The sequence below is a fragment of the Ornithodoros turicata genome, chromosome 9 (genome assembly GCF_037126465.1).
Source record: "Ornithodoros turicata isolate Travis chromosome 9, ASM3712646v1, whole genome shotgun sequence".
NCBI classification, from domain to species: Eukaryota; Metazoa; Arthropoda; class Arachnida; order Ixodida; family Argasidae; genus Ornithodoros; species Ornithodoros turicata.
In genome coordinates this window covers 29,841,158-29,858,445 of record NC_088209.1, presented here as the reverse complement: position 1 = coordinate 29,858,445, position 17,288 = coordinate 29,841,158, and the positions used below count along the sequence as shown (strand labels likewise).

Below are 17,288 nucleotides of genomic sequence, written 5' to 3'. Positions count from 1 at the left end.
CGTCGGTGTCAAAAGGTACGTGGTACCTGAAACAAGTACACAAAGAAAAATTTACGACAAAGAGATACTCGGATGCCAGGACGAAAGAAAGGGCAGTAAAGAAACCCTAATAATGAAAGAAATGGGTCTTTCCGTCTAAACGTGCCACGGCGGTTTTGTTTACTCAGATATTCATTGTAAGTCGAGGATCCCTTCCAAGGGCATTACGCAACAGAGTAGGTCAATCCCAGATTGAAATAACGTATAGTCGGGTCGCAAAAGCCAAACGGCTGCAACTCTTCAGTACCACTCAAGTGCGCTGGCATTTTCGACAACTGCCATTATGTTTCAATCTATCATGTTCTTAGGTACCTTGAGGCTTGTGTCGTATTTGTCAGCCCGTGTGTTCCAGCCTCGGAACAGCTACATTTCATTTCAGTTTGTTTTCAACATTTTCAGTTTTCAACTACGTCACATCGTAACGTGCTCGTAAGCCCCTCCCACCGGTGGTCACTTTTCGTGCTAGCGGCATCGAAAGATGACAAACTGCGCTACTTTCCAATGCGACAACCATAGTTTTCGTAAAAGAAAATGTGAGAACGACAATGACAGAAGTGTCTTCGGGACAAAAGAAGGGTACGGACGCGACCGGATTTCAAAAACACCATTCAAGGCTTCGTTTTCGAGCAAATGCTATAGTCAGTGACAACATAAGTCATACACTTGGCCCCGCCCCCACAGAAGAATCGCTCCGCGCGCGCGAATGTAGTGCGGTGCAGCAAACTGGGGACTGGGGGAGAGGAGCCAACACTACATCGCGAAGCGGAGGCGTCTTGCAAAGGCTGATAGCCAATCACAGGAGCCTTCCACAGATGAGTGGGCGGTCCCGATTGTAGGACTTAAGTTGTCACTGACTATAGATAATCTCGGCAGCTGCGCCGGAAAAGTGATCACGACCATGGCGGCCAAACGCGTTTGTTTGACCTCATGTGAAAACACCCTATTACTCGTTACTCATTAGCCCTTTGGTACTTGGTATTTTGAGTGACGAAATTCCCACAGATGTTGGAATTGTGGACTATGCTTTACGACGACGTGTCAACGAAACACTTCAAGCCTCACAGTTAAGCCTCAACATCGTTGTTTACAGGCCTTACACAACGGCATGTTAGCCGTCGACGAGAGAATGCACCCGGCCCTCTTTATGGCTGACGCACAAAGCCACCGTTGAATATATTTCATAGCGGCCGTTCACAATCCTCAGAAACCTCTCTCAGGCTGGCGGGTAATGAAGCACGGTACATGTACATATATTCAGGCCGTTACACTCAATCTATAGCGGTGTCCCCATCACAGACTGCAAGAAAAGAAGCCGTGTTATATGCACTCGGATGGATGCCATATGCCGTCGTCGGAGGATGCTGTCTTTCCCTGGAACGAAGCTAGGATCCCTTTTATAGCTGTTGTTTTTTTGCGGCTTCAACGTGCTGGCATTTTCTAGCATATTTTATGAGCACTACTGTGCTTTCATTTTGCTAGATGAGTGTGTTGCATCGCGGCAATGAGCTTGCAGAATATTGTCAACCTCCGTTTGATATGTCACTTTGAAAACAACGTGACTGTATTTGCTAACGATAAGATGTGGGATAGCTATGGTAACGGCTGTTTGTAAATATAGTTCGCGAAAAAGTAATCGAAGCGGTCGGTAAAGAATCTGCAACATTACTCAACTGTGCATCGCTAAAATGTTTGACTCGACATTCCGTTGGGTGTTAACTTAGTATCGCTCATACTTTTGCTGGCAGCTGCGGTGTCACGCATTAAAAAAATTATCTTGGCAATTTTAGCATTAAAATGATTAAAACAAATTCGTGGCGCTGTGTGGTGTTTCCAGCGACGGCCACATTTAAAAATGTGAGTTTGAAATAACTGATGGAAAAGTAAGAGACATGGAAGAAAGAAGACGACACACGCACGATCTCGAAGCACGATTCCTCAGACACTAGAATAGAATAGAAGTAGAACGAAACAAACAAACAAACAAACAAAAAACAGACAGACGCTGTCTGACATATGTTGGCACAGTTCTCTTAGAAGTCGGCCCAGGACGCACATTCCCTCTAGAGTGTTAGTCGTGTCGTTGCCCACCTCTGTGAGGCCGACAAAGGCGGGCTCTTTCACCTGCATCACCACCACCACTACGATCTCGAACACAGCTATGTCAAAATGTACCAGCTCACCCTTGCCCTGTTTTGCGATTTACTTTGAAATGAATTCTTAAGATTTTTTTTTTTTCTTACGTGATTTAGAACGCTTTAAACATCATACATTATCCCAAACCTGTCCTGAGCAAGCACAAATATATACGTAGTCGTAGTGGAACATCCCGACTAAAGTGAGCTGACCTCCAGTCCTACATTTGACAACGGCTATCGTGGAAATCCAGGATCAGTTTAAAACAAAATGTCCATTCGTGGATATTCCTGGTTCCGGATAATCTTGCCGGTGCGCGCATACACATTCCTGGGCGGATTGCCCAACGTCCACCCAACGATTTCTCGGGACTTTCCCCTGGCGGCCCATGCAGCTCTGAATACCGACATACTTATCCTCCTTGCCATCATCCTGACTTTGTTCCCGGAACCAGGAGAACAAAACGAAGGTATAGGCAATGCGGGTCACGAACTCTGCTCCATCACCTTCCTCCATTCCACGACTCTACGTTCATTATCCGGCCCGCCTGCATAACGAAAGTGACGTATGTGCCTCGCCCTGGTATTACGAATCCGGTTGAGCATGGGTTATTTCGTTATACTGGTGCTGCATTCGTATAAAAAAAATATTTCGAAGATTGACTTGATACTCGCATTACGAATTTAGTTGACAGTCGGTTATTTCGTTATACTTATTAGAGGAATATTTATTAGTAGCACGTAGGGGGAAGAGCAGCGTGCAAGTACGTATCCGGAGATAGAGATTCACAATAATAAAAAAAGTTATATGTTTTTGTTTTATGTTTGTATCAACCCTCTCTCTCTACCCTACAACATGTCCTGTATATTCTGGATGTTTGTAGCTTGATGTTAGACCTGAAGAAGTGAAAGTCTCGTTTCATTAAAATTTAGATGCCCTCAACCGTCTTCTTTCTGTTGCGAATATTTATTAGCACTACAAAACAAACCAGACCAAATGGGGCTACTTTCTCTTTCATTATACTTTCGCTGTAGCCGTGCATCAAAAAGTATTTGGGGGCTGAAGCCCAGTTATTACGAATTTTGCTGGTGGTCGGCTACTTCATTATACCTTCGCTGTATCCGTGTGTGGAAATTCTAGTTTGGGAACTCAGTTCCTGCACGTTTAGAGACTGCGTTATTTATTAATTTGTTCATTGGTACTGTCTGTCTTCAAGGGCTATTACGAAACAGGGAACGAGAAACAGATATACAACATAGCATCACAGAATTAATTACTGAGACACCGCGACGACGGGAACATAAGACAATATGACGAATGATAATCTGCGTAGTGTTGGTGTTATCCGTCGTGTGATGCTAGGTGGGGTGACACTCTATGGGACCTTGTCATTGGGGGTAATAAACGTGGCATTATATGTGACGAACCCTGAGTGGAGTTGAACGAGGAGACGTAATCGCACTGCTTGCCATGGGCGCCGTTCTTCATAGATATACCGATGGGTGAACGAGCTGGTTAATGCGAAATGAAAAGAAAGGGATATAACTGCCCACACCTTTTCATGTCATCGGATCTCGGCTATTCCATTGTTACGTGCGGCGGGGAGCTACTCGTCGTCGCGGTTAACGAAGGTGAAACGAAGCCTCCGTCGGTAATCTATCTCGCACTGGCGAAACGATTCCTAGACACGGCAAGTTCACTCACGTACAGTGAGACGAAATTATATAACGGGCATTACACTAGTTGTTATTAGCTGAACAGCTCTAATTAACCTCGCGACGAAGAAGGGTTCTATCGCGTGCGAACTGCATATCGCCGCAAGAGTCGATTGGCAAGAGGCGGATGCTTGCGTAATGAGCCTGACCCCCCAAATTCTTTTCGTAGTGACCCCCGCGTGCTGGAGTAATGGGTTCGATCGTACAGGTTTTCTTGTGGTAGCCCTGAGCTGTCGGAGGAGGGTCGTTAGTGAGACGCTCAGATTGCTTCTCTCTCTCTCTCTCTCCCCCCATGTGTGTGTGGTTCTGGCTCCGTGCTACATTAATTTGGTTGACACTCGAGGAATTTCGCATAACGTTTTGGCGTTAAGTTACTGTAAGTAATTGTTAATTGATTCTTAATTAGATTAATAGAATAAATCAAACTGCTTCAATTACAGATCACCAAAGCAAATTCTACTCCCAATACCTCGCGGACCTCTCCAAAGGAGAGAGCCCCCTAATTTTTTGCACCTCTCTGCGTGTACATATCAATCAAGAGCCTTTTTGTTTATTACGCAGGCTCAACTGAAAGGCGTAATAACAGTGTAAAGGTGTTTTTGCAAAACGCTCATCCGAAGCAATGTTTTAAATTGAATAAATCCTTCTGAAATGACGTTCTCTGTAGAACATGCCCTTTGAACTGGTGCTTTTTGTCAGAACGCACAAATTAGAAGGGCGTTTTACATAAAACACTCTTCTGTATGGTGTGAAACTTACGCAACACAAATGCTTGTGCAATAGAACAGGACATGTACACCCGAAAGGTGTAAAAAAAAATACTGTGTAAGGGGAGAGAGAACCACCTCTTCGCTTAAAAAAGCAAGAAAGGAAAACACTTCCAGGCGTTAGCAATGTGTTCCTAGCTGCCGTATGGCGTTTTGCGTTCGTGTACATTCCCCAAACACGTCATGCATAGGCTTTATATTGAGCATACTCTGCGAGAGTGCGATACATTATTTTGCTTGCACAGCTGAACCACTATCCGTTCGGTGCCGTACTGGCTCCATTGGTAGCATTGGTAGGAGGTAGAGGCAGTGTGAACCATACGATTTGAAGTATTCGATAGTTTCGAGATAGGTTCTCGATTGAACGAGCCTTCAGCACCACACTTAACCACATGCGTGCGCACTTGAGATATAATAATGTAGTTTGCTTAGTGTAGGCTGCTGAGGTACCCAGTTCCATTCACGAGTCCATTTTTCGCTTCTTCATGTAATAATATAGCGTAGAGCAGATTCTAAGAAGAAAAAAATGAGTAAATTGAAGACCAATTGCAGCTTCTTGTCCCCTATATCACAGTTACTTCCCTTTTGGGGGCCCCTGATCCTGAAGTTTACTCCTCCAGAACTGCAATTGCTAGACCCTAAACTTCACATAAACTTCTGCGCATTTAGGCCCAAAAACGACTAATGATTGTGGTAATGCACATAGTCCCCCAAAGGACAAAAATTACTCTTTTTTTTCTCTCTCTCTCTCTCCTTCGAATGTACAGCAGGGTTTACAGGGGACAGAACGAAAATAAAGCAGCTCCACCATGTATCCCTCACCACCGTTACTATTGTGAATGAAATAAAACGACAGTTGAATGTGGTCCTCCAGCGAAATGCCGAACTTGGACGTCAACTAAGGAAAAAGGCTTGTGTTCAAAAGCGTTCCCCCACTGTGAAGAGAATAAAAATTCCTGCGCGATGCTTTCTGGGTCACTTTGCTTGTCTACCTATACCAGCACCCATTCTGTTGTTTTCCGCGTTCCAAACGTAATTCTCGTCTATTTTTTTCTCCTGTTCTCTTAGGGTCGTATATTGTGCTGCTTCCGCATCCCAAACTCATCGCGGGTAAAGCACAATGTAAGCTCACGTCTTTCAATTACTGCTTTCTACAGACAAGGAAATTGCGTGGTATTGTTCTTTCTTGTGAGAATTACCGCTATAATAATAGCACGTTGTATTAACTAACTAGATTAGTTCGTTGATGCACGATAGATGTAAGTGGTGTTATCACGATTTTATTACCATTCGTTCTTGCTTCTGACAGTCCTTTTATAGCGCCGGGCTGCTTAAAATGTAGCATGCTCCGAACATTTCATTTCCTTTGTGTTCTTGCCGTTATTAAGGTTACACAGTGGTCATCACGGTGATCTGACTCAACTCAAAATAATTCCATAAAATCACACACTTTTTTTTTTCTCAGAGAAGCCGGATTTATGCAGTTTCCATCTTACCTACAACGCCGATTTTAAGCGACACTTTTGCACCTATGGGCGGCACTCAACGCAGAGAAGCAGATTTATAGATGGAACATATTTATCAATGTGTGGAAGAATATAGTCATTGACTGATACTTCACCCGAATACTCGTGATACTGGTCCAACGGACTGTGAAGAACACTTGTGCATTCGGTACCGAGTTGTTTGCGAGTATGCTTCCGATTTATCCGGTAACACCCGCTAAATCGTTTCTCCTTGCCCGAAATACCTGGAAATCTCGCCCTCGGGACTTGATGGAATGAATGTTATCCAGGAAGGTTCAACTGTAAAACGCTGAACGTATGTAAAATGAACTATCGTCGCTTCCCCGTGATGAGCTGTATTTTCCCGTTCTGTGACAACTCTTATGTGCAATAACGGCGAGAGTAGAAGTTCCTGCGTCACTTTTTTTTTTTCTCGTACTGAAAGGTACAGCTTACGACATACTTGTCTGGAAGTCTGGTCTTGGTATATATCCTGCTTGAAATCTACAGGTGTTCAAAGAATGTTCCTTCCGACTAATAGACACGTACGGCATGCTACCCCGTACGTGTTTATTAGTCGAAGCAAACGATCTTGCAACTCCTGGACACTTCTTAGGCCGGATAAACCGCAAGCTGTCGATTCCAGACAAGTATGTCGCAAGCTGTACATGGCGTACGTATAGCACGCATGCTTATCTAGCACTGATAAGAATGACTGTGTGTCGACAGTCGGCGCCTTTCATAATCGTTTACAGCGCTTGATCGTCGAAGCTCTTACAACTCTCGTCTCGTCTCTAACCGTGTGACATGATGTCAACCCTGCGGTACATTCGGGTACTGCACCAACCAGACAATCCCGTATTCATTTTTGGTGGTGCTTATGGAACGGCCGTTTATTTACGCTACAAACGCAGCCCAGACACCTATCAGACACAACTACTAACGGCAAAATCTAGGATTGCTTCTTTGAAAGAGAGGACGCTGGCGAGACTGAGCTCCTCGGTGCATTAATGTCTACTCCTCTATCCAAATATCTCCAAGAGAACTTTAAGTTAAGTGAACCATTTCTGGAGCGACTCTATGATTGCGCTGATCTGGATAAAGGGAGATACAGCACGCTGGATATGTGTGGGATCATTGTCTAGCAAACAACACATGAACGTTAGCATCACAAAAATCACTGACGTAAACTCTACGACGAAAACCGTTCGGTGATCTGCGCCGCGGAGAGAGCAACGCCCTTCCTCCCTCTACATATATTTTTTTCCTCGATCATTCGGAACACCTCAAGCATATTTTCCCTTATAGGAACAGTCAAAAGAAGAAGAAGAAAAAAAAAGAGAGAGATCGACATATAAAAATGTATTTCCACGAGGTGTCGTATACTAGACAGGACGAGCAGCTCAACAAGTTTGCGAGCTAAGTAACCACTGTGTCGGAACCATCACGTGTTGAATGAATGAACGGTATAGTGCGTGGATGGGAGGAAAGAGGAAAGCGGGGAAAGGTAGGTGATGGGGTCCAACGTGTAGCGGAAGTCGTATAGAGTTCGATCACCGGAAGTTAGTACAAGGTTCGTCAGGTTGGTCCTGATTTAAAGGTAGGAAGTGGAGCGTTTGTCTGTTTGCGCCAGGACCTTTCGCCGTTTAAAGCCCGGACATCCGGTCACCTATTTCCGCTCACGGAAGGAGGGAGGGTAGGTGCATTGAGCCGCGTAGGAAAGTTTCGACATATCTGTTCCATTGGGTTCGTGATGGCTTATTTTGCGTAATAATGTAACAATAACTTATTATTTGTGGCAAGATAAACGATGCATACGCGGTATTTGAATATATGAATCTATTGAATTTGTAGCTTTCGATATAAGTATAACCAGCGCAGGAGGCTTCGGAACCGAATGCACAGGGTCACCCAAGATAAAACACAGGGTTCGTAATGACGATTAAACGAATAAAAATATTGTCCGGAATGGATAAAAAAATATGCGCTAGAGGGCGCTGTAAATTTTCGAGCAGTTGATCCAGTTATGTGTCGGTAAATCGTACAGGAGTTTACGAGGACGAGGAATGTGTAGGATCAAACGATTTTTAATTTTTTTTATAATTTCCCGAAACAAATATGGAAAAGCTGCTTCATCGACATCATTGATAAAAGGTTTTGCGCCTGCCGTGTGCAGCGATTTTTCTTTACACAGTGGGAGGACTACGGTACTTTGTATTCTGGATAGCCTTGCAGTACGCACGAAACATTCAAAGGATTTTGCGTCCCATGCCGTGAAATCTGTGCCAGCTTTTACGTTAGATTAATTGCTACCGCAAGTCGGAAAGTAATTACGGAGCGCTGCTAAGTGTGTCACTTTCACTCACGAACTACGGGTATCCAAAGAATATCGTTGTCGAAACCACACGGTTTGGGATCCCATTCTGATACCCTTGCACTTATTATCCACCTCAAACAAGTTCTGCGCATGAAGGACAGCCAATCTACTGAGAGTGGCGCAACATCACTGCGTGTAGCCGGTTTCAAGGATTCTTCCACTGCCTGGCAACACTTCCAGCAACAAACATGACGTCAAGGGCTGCTTCTACTCTGCGCCAATGTTATAGGGAGCATAGTTATCGCGCAGCAACGTATAACAGAGGACAGCTTTCCATCAATCGTGTTTGAGGACGCCCGGATGGTGATGAGAGAAAATTTCTTGGCGCGTTGCTCTCTCGCCTTGAGTGGCAGTGTCGGCGCATGAAGGTTACAATCGTTATAGAGATTATTTGCCCGCCTAGATGGTTTGAGTGGCAGCAGTGAGTCCAGAGAGGAGATTTCGCCCAAATGATGTATGCGAGGGCTAAGCTGTTGCTCGATCCTCGTTGGCGTCGGTGAAAAGGTTTGTGTTTTCTTAAAGTAGAGTCCTGCCGGGGTCGTAATTGTTTAACACTCATCCGACCCGCAAGACGCGTTCTATTATAAAATGAAACCAGCTCTTTTTTTTTTTTCGAAGTCTCATTCGCACCTGACCCGCCGCCCGCGGTGAGAAGAAAAGCTACAGCGAACACAGGGAGAGGCTGGAACTCCATCGCGAATACACGGGAGACAGGACAAGTGTGGACAAACGTTAGGAGAAGTGAACTATTCGATCAAGTGGATCCCACCTGCATCCTGTGCGGAAAGGCAGTAGAAACCCTTCGCCATGTCCTACTAGAATGCGACAAACTGACAACATCTGAGGCACCAGAAACAGGCGAAGAAGTTAAAGGCAACGGCGTCACCAAACTGATTTGGAGCAATCAAACCGAAACCGGAAACAACCTCGACACTACACCGGCTAAGGCAAGCCCAGTGTCGCCTAGTCAAATGGGAACAGCTAAAACGTGGAAACGGACAGGGAGACTGAGCAGACTACGTGATTTTTTTTTTCTAGTTTGTCTCTTTCGCTTTTTTTTTTTCACCTGTGGCTCCACCTGGAAGTCTGCCCTGCATCGAAAGGGACATTAGGTGCGCTCTGCTCAACTCTACAAGCACGAGCCGTGAGTACTCCTCAGGGCTGACCCTAATGAACGAAACGAGGATGCAACTTGGGCGATTCACCAGAGCTTTTGTCTGGAAAATGTCTTACCCGCGTCCAACCCGCTTCCCACGCAACAAATCGGGACTCGCACCCGCTGGAATGGGCGGGTTATCCGCGGGTCATGCAGGACACTACTCATAAGCATGAAATATCCTGACATCCAGACTCGTCTGCACGTTGATATTATCTGCGATAAAACAAAACACGCGCAGGGGTTGTCAGAACGTTGAGCACTGCGCATCATCTCCAGAGTTTATTCGACGAAAACGAGAAGCGACATTGTTCGCAAAAGGACACTGTGTACATGGCATACACGTATGTATGTACGTATCGCAGTGGAGAGACCTGTTCTGGAGATGCGCTTGTCGCGCGTTTCATCGTCCTTGTAATGCTGTATGACAAGCTGAAGATGCTCCGGCATCCCGCCGCGTTTCATCACGGAGACAAACTGGTTTTCGACGATGGATTACACCCTATGCGCTCTCGTACAGTGCCAGTTATCAGGAAATAAGCATGAAAAAAAAATCACGCATACTTACAGGAAGGCGTACGCCGGACGAACCAGGCAGCTTGGGAGAAACTTCTCTTTTTATGTCCATGTACCCACAGTCATTGCGACCAATGGGTACAACTTACTTATCCCCGGTTTCTGGCGAAATGGCTGCGTTCAAGGTTGTGCCAAGTGCTGACGCTGTACCTTGAGTTAATCTGGTTATACATTTCTCTAGTCATCCGTGAAAGCACGGGGCATAGCCACAAGATGACCGACGGGGACGTCTTAGTGAGTAACGTGTCCTTGAGGAGTGCGAGCGTACGCAAGAAGATGACAGAAAGGAGGCTCAAAACCAGCAACGATAAGTTTATATCGCAACAAGTATGAGGATGTTATGCAGAGCAGGAGTGGGCGAAACAAAGGGCTCGCTATTACACTGTGGGCTCGAGAAGGGTTATCTTCAACACTCGGGAAGCCCCCCAGCTTTTGAGAACATGAGGGAACAGTCATGGCAAGATGTCTCTTTGGCCATGTCTCGCAATACGTTCACTACACGTGAGAAAAGGAATGTCTCCGGAATCAGTTTCTGGCTGATACCGTGCTTAACACGTACTCCAATGGGACTCCTGGAGCGAGAAAGAGAAGTGCTTATCTCAAAACAGTCCTGCTGAGGCTTAGGACTGAACACATACCAGGAGTCAAGACACCTCTACTGGTTGAGGCTTAGCAATACATGACCATGAACTTGTCAAATATTTCTCGAAACTTCCTAAGACACGACGTGTCCGTCAGAAGCCCTTCCTTGTTGAAGACAATAGAATTCAAGACCATCTACGGCTGCCGGCACCGCGTCCTTTTACAAGAAGGGAATGATTTCTTTTCAACAACGTTCCTCTTCTCACGCATAACTGCTTGTCTTCCACTTGAAGCGTCCACTGAAACTCTGCCGAACCTCGAAGCCCAGTAGAGGAGCGAAGCAAAAGAGCTACATTTCCGGTGACCATTTGCCCATAATTGGGCCCAAAGAGCGTGGCTCTGGAAGACAAAAGAGCCGTCGACCCCTGACCCAGACCTCCAGTTGGCGCCCCTTTCTCTCTGCACACCATTGTCTTCAAAGCGACGTCCGCGTAAAAGGCGAATGGACTTTAGGCGTCGTCCTTTCTTCTGCAACTGAACTGCACCAGTGAAAGTACATACTGTGTGGACAAGATCGAGCACCGATGAGAACAGAGAGCAACTCTGTTAATATCAAGAGCGGATCGAGGATTTTTCTGAGGAGGGATCCAGAAGAACACTATACGAACTGTATAGTGTCTTCTGGAGGCTGCTCTTTTTCACGTGTTCGTTGAAAGCACTAGGCCTGTTGTCAGGTAGGCGCCTCGTCTTTCAGTCTACCAGCCATTCTGAATAGGGTCACGTGACGTCGCTCATAGGTAGCGCTGCTGCCACTAGCGGATTTGCCACCGTCATGTAGGTCCTGACCGTCCCGTCTTTCACCCTCATCGTACGCATCGTTCATTTGGTGTTCCTAAGCTTCGGTATTGTGTGAATATCGTCCCAGTAATTTCCATGTTTGCAATGTTAATAGTCTCCAAAAGCCGAGCAAAAGACTGAGACTTCGCTGGACCTACATCATGGCGTGTGGTCTCGCCTTTTTCGACTCTAGCGTCCTCTGGAGGGATTACGTCACTGAATCAACTCTATACGACTGTACTTCCTGTCTACATACTTCCTGAATACATAATTGAGGTTCGGACTGCCACAACCACGGCGCCGAGAAAGGAGAATGTCCTGACATTCATTGGCAAACGTCGCCTTTCGATGAGACAGAACACGAAGGATGTCACTTCTGCGCGACCTGTCAGTTTTGTAGGGCACCGCGAAATGACGTGCCTAACCTCCGTGCTTTGTAATATCTCTCAGAAAAGGTGTGGTACCCCTTCCGGCCCCCATGCTCCCATGGCAACCCTATACGACGTTCATGTCTCTGGGGAGAAGCCGAGTAATAAACACGGGTTTCTATAATTGGCAATAGTATCAGGCGGTCTCTGCCACGCTTATGTGTGGAGAATACACGTCCACGGTGGGGCTGGCTGTTCTGCGTGATGAGAATTCAGGCGAACCGAGGCAGTCGTCGTCCTCCTGCGCATGCAGAATGTAATTGCGGCACTTCCTGCGTTGTGCGAAATTCTTCGTGTTGATTTGCATATGAGGGCGTTTTTAGTAGGTCGCTTCTTACAATTCCTTGCACGCAGAAGTTGAATATTCTCGTGTGTGCGATTCCGCGCGACTTCCAGAAGATGGCATAGCATTCTGTTCCGTTTTCCCTGTCGTGCTCATCAAGAAAGCAAAGCGTCGTGTTCTTTTGTATCTCAAATATTTTTCGGTGTTTACCATCTGTGTTGCTTGATCATACCACATTTTGCGGACGATGATGTTCGCGGATTTCTGATCTGTGTCTACCGTGCACGAAGATCCCCGTTTGTTGGCGCTTTTGAAGCTCGTCTGCTCTACCTGCCTGGCTTCACATTTCGTCGTCTGCTTTGAATGACCCAGTTTGCTAGGATTGACAGCCGGGAGAAACCGAAAATTACCCGCGTCGCGGAATAGCAGTCGACTATTCGAAGCTGATCTGAAGTCCGCCAAGGTAGTATCTCCACCATGTAATGAACGGCTCTGCTCGGCTCGGCTGGAAGTAATGGCGGGAAAGGTAGATGGCGATGGGGCTCCTTGTGTAAGATGACGGGTATTTGGGGGCGGCGCCTCTCTTGACGCTGAAGGGCTGCGTGATATACGATAGAGCGTAGGATTTTTTTTAAAGGATGATGTCGATTGATCGGCGGAATTTTCTAGTTTTATAAAATTATGTACGAAAATGTCTTATTTCTCTGAGAGAAAAGAAAGTAAATTGTGGAGTAATTACAGCGTGTACAGTAATTGCCGTTTAGATTACAGTTACTCCCTAATTGAGTCACCTGACCCTGAAATTTACTCCCCCTGCACTCCAAATGATCTCTAAACGTCAATGGTTGTGGCAGTGCACTTTCTCTCTTTATTATCATTTCCTGCGTGCACATTCACGCGCATGGAGTACGGTTTGTACCTTGTCACTCGCTGCTTCCGCTTCTCCACATAATACCTATACCCCCACCAAAAAAAGAAAAAGAAAATACTTGTTGGCAACCATGTGTCGCATGCAGTCTCTCAAAGGCTGCCCCATTGTGGCTACCGTTTGGGAACGCCCCACTGCAAGATGTCCCTCCAAAGACAGTGAGCTGCTACTGTCCAGCAGCTTATCATCGTACTCTTATTCCTGATGTCACAGAATGAATAGGTAGGTTTCGGTGAGCGCGATCTTATCACCTTATTCCTTGCTTTGCCGCCTGGAATCTCTGCGAACAAACACCCGAATTAATGTCTGCAGCATGTCTAGATGTCCACATATATCATACTTGTGTGATCAGAAACCCGCCACGTCACATATCGATGGAGTTTATTTGCTGCCAATAATCGCTACGTGGTCTCACAATGGTTCAGTGACTCCCACTGTTGCGAAATATTCTTTGAGCCGGACTAGTGGGATGGGCATCGTCGTCCTATCTGTTTCTCTTGAACGAATCGCTTCAAAATTGAATGTTGAACGCGACCGCCGAGATAAGAGTTGAGATTGTGCAAAGCCCATTGGATACATTGCGACGACGAAGCTGATCATTCGCTGCACTTGGGGTGACTCGACCCCTGTGAGCTGGCCCCCCTCTCTCCTATGGAGCTTTTGAAATGGCTCACGAAACCTGTTATTCGAGAATCTTGGCGCGATAACTCTGTTCCGATATTCGTTGGGATCGGGAGATTTCGTGTTGGGAATATCTCGGAGTATATTGCGGAACATTCGGAGAATATTTCAGCGTGTCGTCGTTGTACCAACAAGGGAAACCGTAGCTAATGAGCGCGGAGGTCGACAGGTGATAGCTCGGTAGTCAGAATTAAATAAATTAATTAAATTAATAAATAAAATTCGGGAAAAGTCAACTTCTATAGGTTCAGTCCGCCCACAAATCTACAGGCATCTGCGATTGGTTTAGACGGGTGTATCACGTCTCCGAGTCACAACGTAGTGCGCTCGCATGCTTCACACTGTTACTTATGCAGTGATCATGCTGCGAATACACTCGTTCAGAGACAACATACTTACGCACACTTGCATGCTTTTAAAGTAAACGCGCGAAATATTCGCGGTAACGAAATCGACGTGAATCGACTTTTCCGCCAGTGCGACCCGAAGGGCCGTGGCTCGTGCGCACTACGTTACACGCTGGCGGAGGTATACTTCTGTGGCTGTAGCTCTTATGTTGTCGCTTAGTGCAGTATGGCTATGGCGGAAAGAAAAGCTGGCGCTGGCACTTATTGGCTTTTTTCATGAATTACTCGTTGACTCAGTTGAACAGTTACGATCTCCACAGGAGATATGGTTGTGCGCCAATCCACGAGCTTCTTTTCGCTAGCGTTTGCAACGACTATACACATAATCGAGTAGCGATGTGGCACAGCCCCCCCCCCCCCCCCCTCTGTCTCTAATGAGAGAATCGCACAGCTATAAGGTTCGATGAGCTCACCGCCGTTCGAAGCTTCCTATTGTTTCGACACGCAAAGAACGACGTGCCGAGCATATAGCCTCTGTCAGGAATGGCCTCGACCAAGTTTCTGGTGCACGGTGCATAGGTTGGCCTCCCTTGAGCATGCAAACGCGCATCCCCTGTCACTAATGCCATGACAGAGGGAACCTTGTGCTTTTGTGTGTACAAGGACAACAAACGCTGTCGCTCTAAGCCTCATTAGCCAACTTCACGACCGTATCGAACTAAACGCGGACTTAATAGCAACATATGTATAATGCTCCTAGTCGACAAGTACAAGTCTACATGAGCTTTACGGGACATTACGTACCTGTCGATACAACGCCATACGAAGGAACCGTCTAAGACTATGCCTGCTACACGACGCATATGTCTCAGTGAAACATCATTTAGCGCAATTGAGATTCTCGCCCCCCCCCCCTTTCTCTGAGAGGAAGGTGGTGGTCTTAGACGCCAAGGAATTTCGTAGGGAGAGGGGGGGGGCATGTAGCTTCAATGCGCAATGTATGCAACGGCTACGAAGATAGCAACAGATGTGAACTATGCAAGAACTGTTGACATAAAAGAAGGGGAGAATCTGGGGTCGTTGAAAAGGCCTTGTGACCGCGCCCTGGTTCTCTTCCATTGTACGTCTTTCAAAGAAGCATATGCACAGCATCCTGTAAGGAGTACAGTCTTTTTTATGTTGCCCGATTCTTCGGGTGTTGATAGATATGGCATCACAGCAGCTCTACGGCCCAGTTGGTTCTCGAACGCATTGGTAATATTAGCTTGTAGAACAGACGATGATATGAAAAAGAAAAAAGAAGCTCACCGGACAAAAATCTCACCGCTTTACTTCCCTCTTGTTTTGCAACTGCTTTATTACATTCTTGGGCACTAATAAGAATCATTAGGACAGGTCAATCAAAGTCTCATTCTTTGAGTTGGCTGAGGAAGAAAATGGGCTTTTGACACCTGTGGAGACTGACATTTCACACGATTTTGAGGATTTTTATGACCATGAAAATAAATGTTCCATTTTAAAAAGAGGTGGGCGGTGCGGTGAGCTTATGTCCGGGAGAAGAAACAATGCCTGGGCAACAAATAGACAAGGAGGCGCCTTACATAATGATAATATCACAGCCCCGCAAGCTCGGACTGGCATGATCATGCACTCTGTAGCCAGCCTGAAGTTGTCCACTTTAGCTGTAACATTACAGTTTCTACAAGACCGCTCCGAGTATCTTCCACACGACGTTATAGACTGGAAGCCATCCGTGACAGACGGAAAAGCGCAGTTGCTCGAATATGCTCGTCAGAACGCACGAGTCACACTGTCAAACGCGGAAGACTCGAACGTCATCAACGATACACTGTCCTTCCTCTTGGTCTCGTGGGGCCGGCTGGCTTTCAATGGTTGCACGCCTCAATGGCTTCAAGACGATGAACCGAGTGCGCACGAAAAAGGCGCTCGCAGCACGGTGGGTGAGTGACCCGTTATAAAAAAGAAGGGTTCCCCAGCAGTCAATGGTTGGCATCATGGAGCAGCGAAAAAAAGAAGGAAAAAAAAAAAAAACACGCGAAGGAACACATCTTCTCCACCAGCCCCGGTGGATATGTTGGTACGGTTTTCGCCTGCTGAACTCGTGGCCTCGAACCCAGGCGAGGACGCCAGCAACTTGGTGGAACGTCTTCCGCGAGGCACGTTAAGGAACCCTCCGGTGGGCAAAATTAATCCACAGACCGACGATGGTTGCGTCGCTCATGATCATAGTTGTCTCGCGGTGTAAAGCCATGAATTATCGCGTTTTCTCCTGGAGGCTGCACTCGATTATATGCTTCTGTACCGCTTGGTCGATACGTGAAAGAACTTACGTCGTAATGACCTAGTATGCAAACTATCACTGTCGGCAAAGAACCCAGACAGGAGGGCCCGAGGCACGACCGGTCTGGTACGCCGTTTTCCTGGTACATGACGTGCTCGTAGTAGAACATCGCCGGTAGGAAACAACAGTGCCGAAGAATGAAGTCTGTGCGATCCTCACACAAAATGAATCGATTGAACGTTGTGATTTGTCGACATATTTCGCGACGTGCACAGGGAACGGGACACTTATACAGAAACACGCTCACGTGATAATCCACCTCAAGACGTCGGGAATTCGCATGGTACCATTGCAGAATCTTGGGCAAATTTCCTCCCTGTTGCACACGTGCAGAGAGCTCAAAAGGATGTTCTTGGAAGAATAACTGAGCCAGCCAGCACCCTCCCAAGCTTCCACCTGTAGAGTGGGACAGAGGACCACCTCAAAAGGAGCCCTCTTGTTATCTCCCGCATTCAAGGAAGGAGGCTAGAACACACAGGACGCTTCTTGCCTGCAGGGTGACACTCAGAAAGCTTTTACCAAAATTGGTCATTTCAGGAGAAAAGCCGGTAACACTCGGAAAAGCCGGAAAA

At 46.5% G+C, this 17,288-nt stretch overlaps 2 protein-coding genes across 3 annotated transcripts in view; one reads left to right on the top strand and one right to left on the bottom strand.

The window, feature by feature from the left end:
• LOC135368570 (probable phosphorylase b kinase regulatory subunit alpha) overlaps window positions 1-17,288 on the top strand; it is a 94,471-nt gene that overhangs the window by 28,694 nt on the left and 48,489 nt on the right. For both annotated transcript variants that reach the window (XM_064601947.1, XM_064601949.1), the window contains exon 3: window positions 5,723-5,776. The gene's annotated coding sequence lies outside the window, so the exon portion shown is untranslated. The remainder of the gene's footprint in view (window positions 1-5,722; window positions 5,777-17,288) is intronic.
• The window catches only part of LOC135368569 (uncharacterized), a 47,183-nt gene that overhangs the window by 27,337 nt on the left and 2,558 nt on the right, over window positions 1-17,288 (bottom strand). The window lies entirely within an intron of this gene.